Source organism: Hyperolius riggenbachi, chromosome 1, assembly GCF_040937935.1.
Source record: "Hyperolius riggenbachi isolate aHypRig1 chromosome 1, aHypRig1.pri, whole genome shotgun sequence".
In the NCBI taxonomy this organism is placed as follows: Eukaryota; Metazoa; Chordata; class Amphibia; order Anura; family Hyperoliidae; genus Hyperolius; species Hyperolius riggenbachi.
The window spans coordinates 568,960,108-568,978,308 of NC_090646.1; the positions used below are offsets into that span (position 1 = coordinate 568,960,108).

The following is an 18,201-nucleotide window of genomic DNA, read 5'->3' on the forward strand; positions in this document are numbered from 1 at the left end:
CCTTTAGTGTATAAACACAGATTTCTCCCTTTAGTGTATATAGGCAGACCCTCCCCCCCTTTTAGTGTATATAGGGAGATATCCCCCTTTTAGTGTATATGGGCAGATCACCCCCTTTAGTGTGTATAGGCAGATCCCCCCCCTTTAGTGTATATAGGCAGATCCCCCCTTTAGTATATATAGCTACTAGGAAGATAAATAGTGTATAGTATACAAGCAGATCCCCCTTTGGCATATATAGCCCCCCCCCCCCCTCCCCAATCGGGAGGCAGTTGGGGAATCTTACTTTACTGCCTGTAGCTGGGGACAGTAGATGGCCAGGAGTCAGGAGTGACAAGCAGGTCTCTCTCTGATTAGTGCACAGCGCAGACATCACTGTGAGCGAGGGGCGGTGCTACTGGTACACACGGCTCACACAGACTCAGCAAGAGGCAGCAGCAGGTTCCTGGAGTCTTCACCCCCATCACCCCCAGGGGGTAGAGCTACCACTCGCAGGAGCCACAGATGGACCCGGAGCCCGCAGCCAGCAGGTAGAAATGTGCCCAAGGCCAGTTGAATGCACATCATGTGCGCCCCCCTGGAAGCCGGCGCCTTGAGTGACGTCTCCGGTCACTCAGGTCAGAGGCCGGCCATGCCACTGAATGCCCCACATGTGATTAAGTCAATTGTGATGGTGGTTCTACCGACTCGGTGAGTCAGAACCACAAGGGTGTGGTGGTGGTGGTGTAGAATGACGGTTTGAAGTGCTGGCATTGAGATTTTTCATATTGGCATACTGTGTGAGGGCACCTCTACCGACATCTCCAGTGATCCGGTCAATGAAATCCAGGACACCCCCACATGAACTCATATTATTTATTTATTTACTGTATTTATAAAGCGCCAACATATTACGCAGCGCTGAACATTAATTTAGGATACAGACAATATTTAGGGGTGACATACAGCAATATGACAATACAGGAATAATAAAAAACCAGATCACACGGCACAGTATGAGTGCCAGGTAATGCTTAGTCAGTCACTGGAGGGGAGCATGGAGATTAGGCAAGTTAGGTTCACTCAGATGCATAGCATGGGTTCACAGTAATGGAGGTGCATGATCAGGTAGGACACAAAAGGAGGAGGACCCTGCCCAAAGGCTTACAATCTAGAGGGAGAGGTAAGGACACGAACGATAGGGGACCAGAGTTCAGCTGTAGGTTTAGAGCACTTGTGAGGGGTAGTAGGCCAGAGTGAAAAGGTGAGTTTTGAGGGCTTTCTTGAAGATGTTGAAGGAGGGGGCTGCCCTAATGGGTGGAGGTAGGGAGTTCCATAGTGTTGGAGCAGCTCTTGAGAAGTCCTGGAGGCGTGCATGGGACTGGGTGATGCGGGGGGCGGTTAGGCGAAGTTCATTGGAAGAGCGGAGTGAGCGGCTAGGTGTGTACCTCTGAGTAAGATCGGAAATGTAGGTTGGACAGGTTTTGTGGACAGATGTGTAGGTCAGACACAGTATCTTGAATTTGATTCTGGACTGGATAGGAAGCCAGTGGAGGGATTCTAGGAGGGGATCTGCCGTGGTGGAGCGATGGGAGCAGTGGATAATTCTGGCTGCCGCATTCATGATGGACTGCAGTGGGGCTGTTCGGGTCATAGGGAGACCAGACAGCAGGGCATTGCAGTAGTCAAGGCGGGAAATTATGAGGGCATGGATGAGGAGTTTGGTGGTGGCAGAGGTCAGGAAAGGGCGAATCTTACAGATGTTACGAAGGTGGAAGTTGCAGGACTTTGTGAGGTTTTGGATGTGGGAAGTGAAGGAGAGTGCGGAGTCCAGGGTGACACCCAGACAACGGGCTTGAGAGGTAGGGCGAATGGTAGTGTGGTTAACAGTGACATGCACATCTGGGAGGTTCGTGGATGGCCCGGGTGGGAAGATCATAAATTCCGTTTTGTCTAGATTTCGTTTCAGGAACCTAGCGGACATCCAGGAGGAGATGGCTGATAGGCAGGAGGATACCTTGTCCATGGTAGTGGTGGATATGTTAGGGGTGTGGAGGTAGATCTGGGTGTCATCTGCATACAGATAATAGTTAAAACCCATGGAGGAGATAACCTTGCCAATGGAGGATGTGTATAGGGTGAACAGTAGGGGGCCAAGGACCGAACCTTGGGGGACTCCCACCGAGAGGTGGTTGGGGGTGGACGAGGACTCATTGAAGGCGGTCGTGAAGGAGCGGTTGGAGAGGTAGGATGAAAACCAGGACAGGGCGAGATCATGAATGCCCAAGGACTGGAGGGACTGGAGGAGTAGGGGATGATCTACTGTGTCAAAAGCTGCTGAAAGGTCAAGGAGGAGGAGAATGGAGTATTTACCTTCAGCTTTAGCTAAGGCAAGGTCATTGACCACTTTGGTGAGAGCAGTTTCGGTTGAGTGGGCAGGCCGAAATCCAGATTGCAGTGGGTCTAGGAGTGAGTTGGCATTGAGGTACTGGGTCAGGCGTTTGTGAACCAGACGCTCCAGGAGTTTTGAGGCAAAGGGGAGGAGGGAGATAGGACGGTAGTTGGAGGGTAGCGAGGGGTCGAGTGAGGGTTTCTTGAGCAGGGGTAGTACAGTGGCCTGCTTGAAGTCTGAGGGGAAGGTGCCTGTGGATAGGGAGAGGTTGAACAGGGTAGTGAGGACTGGGGCCAATTTCGTGAAGTGAGGCTGGAGTAAATCAGAGGGATGGATCCTATAATATTTAATAGAGACTGTTATAAGCTCTCTTTAGCTGGGCTTTCTTCCTTCCTTCCTTTATACATATACGTGTGTAATCTGTCATTTTAGCATATTGATTTTATTTGTACTGGAACATGTGCACTTGGAGGAGTTGTTGAAATGATATACTTGTATTGCTGGATGTCCTGATTGTACAGATTTTTTAACTTCTCATTGATCTATGTTCCCCAATGTATGCTCTGTACAGATAATGTTGGTAGTATATCAACCCATTAGAAGCTTCAAATCTTGTGCAGGAAAATGAGCGGGCGGTAGGTATCAGTTATAGATACCTGTTCCGGATGGTTCTTCTCTTCCTCCACCATCAGCTCTAAACTTCCAAAATGCCTTCTGGTTCCCGATCACTTCCCATCACATGATACGATATGTGATCGGGATCCAGGAGACCTTGGCAGTGTTACAGCGCCACCCGGTGGTGGTACTGGAAGAGACGGAGGAGACTTAACTATCACTCCTCTTTAACCACCGGGTGGCGCTGTAATGCTGATATGGTCTCCAGGATCCCAATCACATGTTGTATCATGTGATCGGAACCGAGAAGACATGTTGGGGTTACATCGGCGCCATGGTGGAGGAAGAAGAAGACGATCCAGCAGTCTGGACATGTAATAAAAGCTCTCTGTCACCCGCTCTGCATACCCTGCCAGGCTGGAGAAGGCACACTCCCCCAGCGGCAGGAAAAAAGTTTTACTTTATTTGGCTGCTAAAAGGTTAATAAAAATAATGTCATGCAAATTGCATGCAGCTAAGTTGGGCTATGTCACGGTCAGTTACCTGTCCAGAGGAGGCGGCCAGTACACACAAATGCTGGCGGTCGTCCTGGTGGGTCTCGGCGGGGCGACCTGTCGGTGCTCACCAGTGTGCGTTGCATCCCACGGCGTAAGCGTTGGCGTCAGGAAGCGCTGGCGTGAGCGTTATGTGGCGTTGCGTGCACAGGGGCGGCTGCTGTGTATGTTTATTCTGGCGTTTGCGCACGCGGGCGTCGCGCGTGCGTTTTTGCGTTTGCGCATGCGTGCGCAGCACAGTGCGTTGTGCGCATGCGCGCGGTGCGTCGTGCTGTGTGCGCCAAAGAAGGCCTATTTAAACCTGGAGAGTGCATTGCTTCCTTGCTGTAGTATTGCAGCTAGTGTTGTACTCCCGTGCCGTGACCTAGTGTCTGCCTGCTTGTTTGTTCTGGAACCTGACCTCGGCCTGTCTGACTGCCCGCTTGTTGATGACCTTTGCCTGCCTGACTACCCGCTCTGTTGTCGAACCCTGCTTGTCTGAGAACCCGCTCCGTTGCCGACCTCTGCCTGTTCCGACTACCCGCTCTGTTGCCGAATCCTGCCCGTCTGAGAACCTGCTCCGCTGGCGACTTCTGCTTGTCCTGGGATTTGCCCTACTACTATCCATACTGGTCATTGAGTCCTTGCACTACCAGACTCAGGCCAGGGGAGTGCCGTGGTTCCAGTCTGCTCTGCTCACTTCCGGATCCTGCGAGCACTCCTGCCTCTTGCACACCTTAGTACTCCTGTTCCCACTCCAGGAGTGCTGGGTGTCAAGCTGCAAGAGTTGCTACCCTCAGCACAACGGTCTCCTCCACTACAAGGTTCGTGACATAATACTACAGCCAGCAATGGAGACCGCTGAGGTAGCAACTGTACTAACCACCCTCTGCAATCAGATGGCCGCATTGACAGACGCCCTGAAGGAGCTCCAAGCAGGTCACCAACGGCTAGAAGGCCGCATGGACACCCTCTCAGCAGCTGCACCCAGTCAGCCGCCTGCCCCTGCCGCAGTACCGCCAGTACAACTACCAGCAACCAGCAACCTTGCCCCCTGCACCTGCTCTGCTAGTTCCTGAGCCACGGGTTCCCACGCCAGAGCGGTTTTCAGGAGATAGATCAAAATTCCAAGCTTTCAAACATGCCTGTCAACTATATTTTTCTCTTCAGCCACGTACCTTCCCTCATGAAGAGATAAAGGTGGGTTACGTCATTTCTTTACTCCAAGGAGATCCTCAAACCTGGGCTCACCGGCTGATGGATCAAAAGCACCCCGCTCTAGCATCAACAGAAACCTTTTTCACTCACATGGCCACCTCGTATGATGATCCACAGCGACAGGTCACAGCGGAAATGGGACTAAGTAAGCTACGCCAGGGTCGGAGACCGGTAGAAGAGTATACATCCGAATTCCGCAGATGGTCAGCTGACACTGACTGGAACGAGGGTGCATTGAAGCAGCAGTACCGCCTCGGGCTATCCGAAACTTTGAAGGATGAACTAGCCCGGGTGGGAGTACAAGCTACCCTTGATGGCCTGATTGACTTGGCAATCCAGATTGACCGGCGGTTACTGGAGCGACTGATGGAGAAATCGGCAGGCAGCTTCTCCCGTGCACCCTGGGTCCCTATCTTCCCTTCAGCCTCAGGCACAGCCCCTACTGCAACAGTGGATCAGGATGAACCAATGCAGTTAGGGGTTATGCGTTCCCCCGTATCAGCAGAGGAAAAGAACAGAAGAAGGCAAGGGAACCTAAGCTTCTACAGTGGAGCTGCTGGCCACATGATCAGGACTTGCCCGGTCCGACCCACGGGTAAGGAGTTTTCGTCTAGAAGTTCATTCTCTAGTTACCCTCCCAAGCCAACTAATCACTTGACCATTCCTATCTCGTCTCAGTTTCCAGGAAGAACCATTAGGACCACCGCCATCATCGACTCCGGAGCCTGCAGTTGCTTCATGGACATTTCATTCGCCACTCATCATCAGTTTCCGATACAGCCTCGCAAAGAACCACTCCACATCCATTAAGCCGATGGATCAACTGTCTGTTCAGGCCCGGTTACCATGGAAATTGTTCCCACCAGTACCCTTATCCTTGAAACTCACCAAGAATTACTCAGATTCGATCTTCTAGCTTCTCCAATGTTTCCAGTAATTCTAGGACTACCCTGGCTACAAGCACACAACCCACTCATCAATTGGTCGTCAGGAGTCGTCTCTTTCAATTCAGTTTACTGTGGAAGTTGCTGTTCATCCATTAATCCGATCACCTCCGGCCCATTGCTATGCACATCAAAAGCACTTCAAGAAATTGTTCCGTCTCAGTACCATGAATACCTTGATGTATTTGATAAAAAAGGGGCAGATTGTTTACCACCTCACCGACCGTATGATTGCCCGATTGATTTAGTTCCAGGATCCAGGATTTCGTTTGGACGTATGTTTCCCCTCTCCGACCCTGAACAACTCTCAGGCAATACATTGAAAAAAATCTCAAGAAAGGATTTATCCGGCCATCCATCTCTCCAGCCGGAGCAGGAATTTTTTTGTGCAAAAGAAAGATAAAACACTAAGACCCTGCATAGATTACCGAGAGCTTAATAAAGTGACCATCAAGAATCGCTACCCGCTACCTCTAGTTCCAGAACTCTTCCAGAAGCTCCGTGAAGCCAGAATTTTTTCTAAACTGGACTTAAGGGGAGCCTATAACTTGGTCAGAATAAGAGCTGGAGACAAACGGAAGACTGCCTTCAGATCCCGTTACGGACACTTTGAATACTTGGTAATGCCGTTTGGGCTCTGCAACGCCCCGGCCACATTCCAGTATTTCATTAATGATGTCCTGAAAGACTTTATCGATCAATTTATCATAGTTTATTTAGACGACATTCTAGTCTTCTCAGCATCATTGGAGGACCATCGCCATCAGGTCTGTCAGGTACTGGCTCGCCTCAGACAACACAAGCTATTCGTCAAAGCCGAGAAGCGCGAGTTCGAGAAGAAGGTCATCCAGTTCCTGGGACTTATCATTTCTGATGAGGGATCTACAATGGACCCACAGAAGATTCAGGCAATCCTGGATTGGCCAGCTCCCACTAACCGAAAGGCAGTCCAGAGGTTTGTGGGATTTGCCAACTTCTACCGCAGATTTATTAAAAACTTTTCCGCAATCATTCTGCCCATCACTTAACTTACACGTCAGAACAGTCACTTCGTATGGAATGAGGGGGCTCAGGCAGCATTTGACAAGCTGAAACAACACTTCACATCTGCTCCTGTTCTCAGACATCCGGATCCTGCATTGGCCTTTGTATTAGAAGTGGACGCATCTGATTCTGCGGTAGGGGCAGTGCTATCACAAAGACAGGAAATCAAGGCTTTGTTACACCCAGTGGCATTCTATTCAAGGAAGCTGTCGGAGGCGGAGAAAAACTACAATGTGGGGGACAGAGAATTGCTGGCTATCAAGGTTGCATTAGAGGAGTGGAGATACCTTCTGGTCAGCCTATACTTATCTTCACGGACCACCATAACCTCGAATATCTAAAGACCGCCAAGAGGTTGAATCCGAGGCAGGCCAGATGGGCCCTTTTCTTTTCGAAATTTACATTCCACATCACCTGCAGACCAGGATCAAAAAACACAAAACCAGACGCCTTATCCCGTATGTTTCCAGAGGATGAGAATCCAAGCACACCCGACACAATTTTGTCTGACCAGAACTTTTTAATTATTCAGCCAGCCCTGATCAGTCAACTCCGTCAGGCATCAACCCGACCCACCCGAAGTCATCAAGGGCTCTCTGGAAGAGAGGGAGGGCCTGTGGTGGTTTGACAACAAGATGTTTGTGCCAGAAAAATTGCGTCACATAGTTCTCGAATCCTGTCACGACCACAAGTTGGCAGGCCACTTTGGTGTCCCAAAGACTCAGGATCTGGTGCAACGCTCATTCTGGTGGCCCAAACTTAAAAGGGATTGCAAGTTATACGTAACGTCCTGCCCCATATGCTGCCGATTTAAAGGATCAAAGTTCAAACCTTGGGGACTACTTAATCCGCTGCCAGTACCACCCAGGCCCTGGCACTCCATTTCTATGGATTTTATTGTGGAATTACCAAGATCAGAGGGGTGTTGTGATGATCCGCTCAGCTGGCTGCACAGGCAGACAGTTGTTTGACCATTTCTCTAGTCTGTGGGCTGCAGGTCTCTGGAAGAGAGACCTGTTTTTCCATTGCAAGTTTCTGGTCTGTTCTGCTGCTGAGGAATTTGCATACATTCGTTATGCAAATCCCCTACCTGCCTCCTTTGATGACTGGCACTATAAGAGCTTTCTGCTCCCAGAATGCTTTGCTGGTCATTCCTTCAGGGTTTGTAGTAAACACTCCTAGAGTGTCAGCCAAGCTACTTCTTGTTAAAGTTATCTTAGAGTAATTCTTGGGACTGCACTAGGCAGTTTCCCTAGTGCAGTTAGGATTGCATATCTGTTTGTCTGTTGCGATTGTCCTGTCCCAGCGGTGGTCGACAGGAAATCGTTCTGTTTGTCTGGGGTGCTAACCGGCGCTGCGGTAGTTACTGGTAGCCCCTTCTGATCTGTCTTGTCTGGATCGCAATAGCCTCTAGCGGTAGTGGCTGTGGATCCTTCTGATCTAGTTTCTGGAGTGTAAGCTGGAGCTGCGGTCGCTTCTGGCTACCTCGTCTAATCTGTCTTGCCTGGATCGCAATAGCCTCTAGCGTTAGTGGCTATGGATCCTTCTGATCTAGTTTCTGGAGTGTAAACTGGAGCTGCGGTTGCTTCCGGCTACCTCATCTGATCTGTCTTGTTTAGATCGCACTAGCCGCTAGCGTTAGTGGCTGTGGATCTTTCTGATCTGTGTTCCTGCTTGGATCACACTTGCTCTGGCGGAAGAGCGGTGGATTCTTTCTGCCTAGTTCCTGTTTCTCGTTTGTCTGTCTTGTCTGATACGAACGCTTGCTGTAGGCTCGGTGAGGTAACCGTTAAGCAAGCGTTCACGTTCTTTGTTTCGTGTTTGTCTGTCGGTGGTTAGTTAGGGGTGCTTGTCTCTGTTGTGCTTAACACGCGGAGACCGCGCTATAAACGCGTTCGCTGTTGTGCATGAGTGCGGTGTTCGCGTTTAGTTAGCGTTTGTTATTTTCTTTATCATTCTCATTGTATTATTTGCTGTGCCTTTGCTCCTCTTGTGTTCTGTTCTAGTCTGTCTTGTGTCACTTCTGGCGATCGCCTTTTTCGCAATCGCGTTCCTACTTTTGTTTCTGCTGATGTGTGTTCACCGTCGCAGGGTCGCGACTAGATTGGTGAACACACATTCGTCCTGTCCCTGTACTCTTTCTCTTTATGGGCTGTTCAGCCCCGCATTGTCTTGATCTGTACAATCCCCATCTGGCATCTGTGGCCGTGCAGCGATTGTACTCGTCTGCACTCCACAGCGCCATCTGCCAGTGGGAATTGCCCTCTGCTGGTGCATTGCACCTAGCCAGGGTTCACGCAATTATACGCTTGTGGAAGGTTTTTGCTGTGTCAGTGCGCATCTCGTGCGCTGACCACGAAAACGATTCCGCAAACGTTACAGGTGTAATACCATCTTCGTTGTAGTAGACCGTCTGTCTAAAATGGCACACTTCCTACCTATGGAAGGGACTCCCTCAGCGCAAACAACGGCCAAGGCTTTTATTAAAGAGATTGTACGCCTTCATGGGGTCCCAGCCGACATCGTCTCGGACAGAGGGACGCAGTTCACATCCCTATTCTGGAAAGCTTTGTGTGAATCCTTGAACATTCAACTACATTTCTCATCTGCTTATCATCCACAGTCAAACGGTCAGACAGAACGCACCAATCAAACGTTAGAACAGTACTTGAGATGTTTCTTATCATCAGCACAAGACAACTGGGTCCAGCTCCTGCCATTAGCCGAATTTGCCTATAACAACTCTGTTCATTCAAGCACACAACAGTCTCCATTCTTTGCAAATTATGGGTTCCATCCGTCATTTCTGCCAAACACTCTCTCAGAGACATCAGTACCTGCCTCCGACAACCTGGTCAAAACGTTACAAGAAAATAACCTGACTCTGCAACGAACCATGTCCCAAGCTCAAAGGATTTACAAGAGGAAGGCTTATCTTCACAGAAGAGACAATCCGGATTTTAAAGTGGAGGACTCGGTCTGGCTGTCTACTGTGAATCTCAAGATGGCCTGCCCTTCCAAAAAACTGGGTCCCAAGTTTATTGGACCATTCCCCATCAAAAGGAGGATAGGACAGGTGGCTTTTGAATTAGATCTCCCTGATAACCTAAGGATTCATCCTGTATTCCATACCGCGCTGCTAAAACCTACCACTTTGGATTCCTTTCCGGGTAAAAGAACAAACCCACCACCACCGATCTTGGTTGAAGGAGAGGAGGAGTATGAGGTGGAGGCAATCTTGGACTCCAGAAGAAGGTACAATCAGATCCAGTATCTTATCAAGTGGAAGGGATATGGCATAGAGGAAAGTACCTGGGAACCAGCAGCCAACGTCCATGCCACCCGCCTGGTCAATCAGTTCCACAGGGATTTCTCGGAGAAGCCAGCTACTGAGGGCATCCGGAGGCTGCCCCTTAGGGGGGGGGGGGGGGGGCATTGTCACGGTCAGTTACCTGTCCAGAGGAGGCGGCCAGTACGCACGAATGCTGGCGGTCGTCCTGGTGGGTCTCGGCGGGGCGACCTGTCGGTGCTCACCAGTGTGAGCACGGCGTAAGCGTTGGCGTCAGGAGGCGCTGGCGTGAGCGTTGTGTGACGTTGCGTGCACAGGGGCGGCTGCTGTGTATGTTTATTCTGGGCGTTGCGCGTGCGTTTTAGCGTTTGTGCGTTGTGCGCATGCGCGCGGTGCGTCGTGCTGTGCGCGCCAAAGGCGGCCTATTTAAACCTGGAGAGTGCATTGCTTCCTTGCTGTAGTATTGCAGCTAGTGTTGTACTCCCGTGCCGTGACCTAGTGTCTGCCTGCTTGTTTGTTCTGGAACCTGACCTCGGCCTGTCTGACTGCCCGCTTGTTGATGACCTTTGCCTGCCTGACTACCTGCTCTATTGCCAAACCCTGCTTGTCTGAGAACCCGCTCCGTTGCCGACCTCTGCCTGTTCCGACTACCCGCTCTGTTGCCGAATCCTGCCCGCCTGAGAACCCGCTCCGCTGGCGACTTCTGCTTGTCCTGGGATTTGCCCTACTACAATCCATACTGGTCATTGAGTCCTTGCACTACCAGACTCAGGCCAGGGGAGTGCCGTGGTTCCAGTCTGCGCAGCTCACTGCCGGATCCTGCGAGCACTCCTGCCTCTTGCACACCTTAGTACTCCTGTTCCCACTCCAGGAGTGCTGGGTGTCAAGCTGCAAGAGTTGCTACCCTCAGCACAACGGTCTCTCGTGACATAATACTACAGCCAGCAATGGAGACCGCTGAGGTAGCAACTGTACTAACCACCCTCTGCAATCAGATGGCCGCATTGACAGACGCCCTGAAGGAGCTCCAAGCAGGTCACCAACGGCTAGAAGGCCGCATGGACACCCTCTCAGCAGCTGCACCCAGTCAGCCGCCTGCCCCTGCCGCAGTACCGTGAGCACAACGGTCTCCTCCACTACAAGGTTCGTGACAGGCTAATCAAACCCACTTTTAGGCGATTTGGATTGGGCCAATTTAAAGCTGTATACAATTTGCATTTTATTTGCATTCAAGTCAAACTACTTAGCATCTCATTGACCATTTCTATTGCCTCTAGACTATTTTTCCTGTCTATTGAGGTAGAGTCACTGAATCAGTGAATATATACTGGAAAAGTGTGTATATTTAACTACAGGTAGTCCCTTACAAACGCCTGACTTATGATTGGCCCGCCGATACGAACGGCATGGATTCTGTGATTTTTTGGGTACATGTAAAAAAAAACAAAAAGCGAACCTACAGTCCCTATCTCGTTCGTTAACCAGGGACCACCTGTACATATTTTGTGTGTAGCATCTGCAATAGACTCTGGAAATTATGTTATACACATATTAAAGAAACGTGGCATTATACTGAAATGATGGGCTGGTATTTTTCTCTTAAATTTCTCCAATAAAACACTAACTGACTGAAACATTTGCACAGCTTGGCCTCCAGGCTTGTATTTCAGACTGGCACTTGGACAGTGATAAAAGGAATGCCACCATGGATTAGCCCGGCTAACAGACAATGTGGTGCTCTCAAGCAAAGAAAAGAAGATGCCTGATTACTTGCTAAAGACAAAAATCACTATAACCTCCCCCAGCATTATCAGCCATGTACAAATCTTACTGAAGAGTCTGCAAAATTGAGGCTGCTGCTGTTATGTGGCAACTTCAAAAAACGGTCGGGCACATACTCAGCTGTGGTATACGGCCACACAGATCTGGAGCCTGAAACCATACATGCAAAGTGGCTGCAAGGGCACACCAATGCCATAGAAATAAAAAGAAGAGCTCAAATTTATTTTTTTAAATTAATATGCCAGATTGTTGGCAAGCATATTTAGAGGAGGATTCACTATAACAAATAGCGTGCCTTATCAGAATTAACATGCCTTATCAGAGTTAGTGTGCCTTATCAGAGTAGCATAGCGAGGTCTACCAACTTATGCCTGCTAATTGGCAATGACGAGAGCTTCACTCATCCTGCCCGGAGCCCCTGAGGGTCCAATCACTTTAATGGACATTTTCCCCACACTTTGATCCAATAGGCTGCCTGTCAAGTTTCCTGTCAATCAAAGTGTGGGGATAATGTCCTGTAAAGTGATTGGACCCGCAGGGGCTCAGGGCAGGACAAGTGGAGCTCTTGTCATTGCCAATTAGAAGGCATAAGTTTGTAGCGCTCGCTATGCTACTCTGATAAGGTATGTTAACTCTGATAAAGCATGTTAACTCTGATAAGGCACTCTATTTGTTATAGTGAATCAACCCCTTAATGTGCTGTTGAGATGGACTGGGTGCTAAAAATGGTGCTCGCTTCCCTTTAACCCCCATGCCTAACCTTAACCTCCCACACTTGTGCCTAACCTTAACCCCCACTCTTGTGCCTAACCTTAACACCACCCCTCCCCGATGCCTAACCATAACCCCTAAGGAAGGCACGCACTCCTAATACTAAAGACCCCCGCCTCCTAACCTTAACGTGCAATGTTAAAAGCCATGATTAGAGGTTATAAATGGTGAATAGCAGCTATAAAGAGTAAACAGCAGCTATAAATACCGGGCGCCCAAAGTACCATTTATAGTCGCTAACATGAAACATTTCCCCATTTTTAACAACGTGCCTATGGTGCCCTTTTTACCTTCTTTGACACCAATAACTCCAAGAGAAAGGATTGATTAAATAAGTTGGCAACAAGTAAATAGATGCCAGCGGAAACAGTTTACTTAATATACTTGATTTGTAAAATCGCACCTTTATTTAAAGCAGGACTGAAGTCAAAAGAATCACCTGTAGGAACAGACCATGATACTGACCTCCACTGCTCAGCAGCCTTCTTCTTCTTTACATCACTGGTATCTTTGCCCACGCCATGGTGGCAACGATGAAGATCCCTTTACTCCTCTTCTGGGGATATAAACTATGGGAAGGGAAGAAAAGCACCTTTGAGTGGCAGAAACATTACTCTTAGGATGGATGGTAACTGAAGACATAGTGAATGGCTCAGTCACTTGTGTCACAATTACCACCGAGGAAGAAAATAGGTTCAGATTAAAAAGAAAAAGGAGGAGCAATACTCAACAGCAGCCTTATTAGAGACTCTTTTAATTGTTGCCTGGAGTTATGTTTAAAGAGACTCATGGAACTTGCTAGGTAAAAGTACTTCCACAATTAGAGCTAGCTGGCTATATGGAGCGATTAAAATTTTGCAGCTGATAAATTCTGAAGCACTTAACCACTTCGCATCCAGACCTTTTTTTCCCACTTATTGACCAGAGCAGTTTTGACAGTTTAGCTATGTCCTTATTTAATCAGAAATAACTTTATCCCTACTTAGGACATAGAAATGAAATATATATTGTTTTTTTCAAGACAAACTAGGCTTTCATTGTATGACATTTTTTTCCCTCGAACAATTTTGTTTTCTATGAATTTTAATGGGAAAACAAAGAAAAAAAATAGAAAAAACATTTCTCAGTTTTACCAATTCTAGGTTAAAAACAAAAAGTGCTACTGTAGATAAAAAACACAAATTTTGTTTGGCTATTCTTACTGCTTATCACAAAACTTAGATTATGTTCCGGTCACAATTTATGGTGAAGATATTTGATTCTGAAATAATGCTACAGAGTGTATTTTTCACTATGAAATGAGAAAGGGAAAGTATTTTTAATAGTAAAAATCAATCTCATTAGCTCAGGAAACATATATTCCCATTCACCAATTAGTGCTGCATCAGATAGTGCCAGAAATGTGCACAGGAGCAAGCCCAATCGTGCACAGCACTGCTTCTGTACAAGTCAGTAGATCTACTGACTTGTGGCTTAGATGAAGTCACAGAGGACGTATATCTACTGACTTGTGGTTAAAGTCTGAGAACATGTTAGTGGATGATGCAGAATATGTCTCCTTGCCTTGTATGGTACAGCAACTGTCAGCTTCTGTGCTATAGGGCAACTCATCGTGCCCCAGCATGTGCTGGTGGACACGGGTCTAGTTGGGCAACGGGAGCATGTTAGAGGGAGTTTTATTTTATGAGTCAGGTCATTTTGGCGCCGTATCTGATTTGACATAGCAGCACAGACGGAATTCAGTACATATTCACCGTAATTTGGGTGCCAGCAATAGCCAGGCCCTAATTACGTAGTCATGGGTAAAATTAGGTAATAAGTAGGGAAATATATTTGTTACATTCCCAAGATTACATAGCGCAGGGAGAGTCGTCTTTCTGGTTTTATCTGCACCCAAATTACTACGTGGCCAGATCATATGTACTCACAATTTACAAGTCAGGCCTGAGTCTCACTCCATAAACATTTGGACGCAGGTTCACTTTAACTATTTCCCTCTTCTGAGTATATGATATGTCATCAAATGATGCTATACAAACACCCACATTGTTCAAGTTTCAGATGTACAGCTTACACAACATGGTAAATGGCATAATTTTACAGACATAATTACAAACAAGAAAAACAGGTTATAGAATGTTCTTATTGGTTTTGACAGAATAGAGTAGTGTGCTTTATGATATGGGTACACTGTAGATGCCATAACAGAATACTAGAATGTGGTAACTTGATCCACTGGAGATCTTTGGGAACACCAGTTTGACCGAATGCCTATAAACTGCAAAAGGACATGTGCAGTGACAAATACTGTACGGGAACAACTGCCATCAGTAAATAGCTAGTGTGAAGCAAGTGTAAGCCGGCCTCATGTGAGTGTAGAATCACGGGGAATCCTAGTGGAGTGAGAGGTCCATCACACCTCTCTAAGCATTCTAAATGTACAGCAAACAAATTATCCACAGTGGACTCAACCCTTCCTTGGATGAATATCCAGCTTTTTTTTATTGCATTTCAATGCGGATGCAGCATACAAATAGCACAACGTTTCGGGCTATCCGCCCTTCCTCAAGCACTTGAAAAAGGGCTGATAGCCCGAAACGTTGTGCTATTTGTATGCTGCATCCGCACTGAAATGCAATAAAAAAAGTTGGATATTCATCCAAGGAAGGGTTGAGTCCACTGTGGATAATTTGTTTGCTGTACATCAGTAAATAGCTAAACATGATCGGACTCAGTGTAGGTCATGATCGGACTCATTAGGCCTTATGGTGCATACAAACATGCAATTTTGATTGGCCAATCACTGACCAATGTTACTACCTCCATGTAGCATGGGGGCCAACAGATTTTGAATACTATGGACAGACTGTGTAGGTAAGCTCTCATACTACGTAGTACAATTGTGCAATCATTAGGCAAGCAAGCAATGAGTTGACTAACTATACATACAGTAAGATGGAAAAGTCCTACACCAAGTGGAGTATTTATTTCATAATTTATTTTCAAAAATGTCAAGTTTGACGCAGGAAGGAAAGGAAATTCACTTTATCAAAGCCAGCAGCTGCTGATCAATCAGATGGCAGTGGGAATCAACGGGAATCTAAAGTGGGTGGTATATGAAGGCTGCCATATTTATTTTCATTGCCTGTCAGTCGTGCTAAACTTTTTGGCTGCAGTACTGTCTGAATCGCACATGTGAAACAAGCATGTGGCTAATCTTGTCAGATTTGTGTCAGAAACATATTATCTGCATTCTTGTTTAGAGTCTATGGCTACACTTACCTTTCTAGGGTAAGAAAGAATGCCACCTTTAAGACACGCCCCTTCACATCTCTAGGCGGTCTGGTAACAATATGGCCCCTGGGCAAAATTAGCCTTCCCCCGACAGACACCCCTCCCTGGGGGGTGCTATTGGGGCCCTTTGTTGCTGCCAAATTTCCTCAAGGGCCCCTAAGCAGCTGCTGACCAATCCCCCCCCCCCCCACACCATTTAACTGTGCTCCCTACAAAGCCTTTTGGCAGAGTAGCGTCTTACCTGTGCTGGCGGACACACTCCTCTCAGTCTGTGGCTCCATGGATAAAGACTGTAGCGCACAGAGCCACAAACTGACAGGAGTACGCCCGCTGGGACAGTAATCTGTCAAAGACTCTGCAGAGGGGGGGAGCAACAATTAAGTTGGGGGAGAGACACCTTGGGTGTCCCTACAGGCTCTGGGGCCCTAGGGCAGGCATGCCCAAAGTCCATCCTGGGAGCCAAATGCGGCCCCAAGTTTTTTCTGGTGGCCCGGAAAGCTCTCTACAGTTGTTAATCCCATGTGGCCTGCAAGCCACCTAGTTTTGCTGCTCTGCCTCCCCCTTTGCTCTTCTGTAGGTTATCAGCCACCACTGTAAAAGCAAATGAATAGCAGCTGCCACTATGCCAGCAGCAGTAACTGCCACTAATCAGTAGCTGCCATTGTGCTAACTAAGTACACACGGTACATGAAAAAATTTTATTTTACAAAATGCCACAGGCATTGTGTATCTAACGACAATCAGCATTGTGTAGAATTTCACTACTTTGGTGGCCCCAATTAGACACATTTTTCAATAGAAAAAATACATATATTTTCCTAAATTTGTACATAAGCACTGTAAGGTCTCTTGCACACTGCATGCGATTCCGATTCAGATTCCGCTTTTTTAATCAGTTTTTACATCCGATTCTGATTCCGATTTGCAGTGTGCAGGGAGCAAACTGCAAATCAGAATCTGAATCGGATGTAAAAACTGATTGAAAAGCGGAATCTGAATCGGAATCGCTTGCAGTGTGCAAGAGGCCTAAGAGGAACAAATGAGGAAATAATTGGGATAGGGGGACTCACAAAGACGGATTGTCCCTTCAAGAATTGGACTGCTGAGATACAGTGAGCAGATTTTTCTTGGCTCAACCTGGGACAGGGGGGCATGTCCATGACAACGATGGAAAAATGGGCGTGCCCATGACATGGTGTGGGCGGAGCGAACTGTAATGTAACTCTGAGGCAGTGGGCCAGAGTTTCCTCCCAAAACACAGATGGGCAAAGGGATCCTAAAGGAAATTAGGCAATGTTCCCCAAACACATAAGAAAGCAGTGTTCCCACAATGGTGTAGTGAAATGGGAGATTTGCATCATGGATGTCAGTCCATGACATGACTATGTGCTCTGTAAAGTGCTGCAAAAGATGTCAGTTCTATATAAATACATAATAATAATATGGTAGAACATTAGACTATGACTATGGGGGGGGGGGGGGGGGGGATTAGACTGTGAGCTCCTCCAAGGACAATCAGTGACATGACTATGTGCTCTGTAAAGTGCTGCAGAAGATGCCAGTTCTATATAAATACATATTAATAATTTTGTAGGACATTAGACTATAACTATATGGTAGGATTAGATTGTGAGCTCCTCTGAGGACAGTCAGTGACATGACTATGTACTCTGTAAAGTGCTGCAGAAGATGTCAGAGCAATGCGCTATTAGGCCCCGTTCACATCTAAAACCGCCGGCAAACCGATGCATGTAACACGTTTGCGGTTAACGCTAACCGCAAATGCGGCAGTGTGAACACTGCCATGTGTTACATGTTGTAGCGTTTTTTTAAAAACCGCTAGCAGTTTGCCTTGAGTGGGAAGAAGTGCGATTCAGGCTCAAGTGAGAACTGGCCCTTAGAGGCAGAGGATCAGCAGGTAATTCACATTATTTAAAAGGTAATACATATGGTAGACTCCATATCACTCTCGCTTGAAGTGCTCATATTTTCATCTTAAAGGGGCACTACAGCGAAAAACTGTAAAATTTAAAATATGTACAAACATATACAAATAAGAAGTACGCTTATATTAATTTTCTCCTATGTTGCTGTCACTTACAGTAGGCAGTACAAATCTGACATAAGTGACAGGTTTTGGACGAGTCCATCTCTTCATGGGGGATTCTCAGCAAGGCTTTTATTCTTTATAAAAATATTCCCTAAAAAGGATTTATACAAAGATGCTGGCCAGCTTCCCTGCTCCCTACACAGTTTTTTGGCAGTTGGACAGAGCAACTGCCATTCACTAAGAGCTTTTGAAAATAAATATATCCCTGAGAATCCCCTATAAAGAGATGG

At 47.3% G+C, this 18,201-nt stretch overlaps 1 protein-coding gene across 1 annotated transcript in view; it reads right to left on the minus strand.

The window, feature by feature from the left end:
• ADGRV1 (adhesion G protein-coupled receptor V1) overlaps window positions 1-18,201 on the minus strand; it is a 629,361-nt gene that overhangs the window by 610,116 nt on the left and 1,044 nt on the right. Inside the window, exon 2 of the mRNA XM_068247792.1 lies at window positions 13,033-13,136. The gene's annotated coding sequence lies outside the window, so the exon portion shown is untranslated. The remainder of the gene's footprint in view (window positions 1-13,032; window positions 13,137-18,201) is intronic.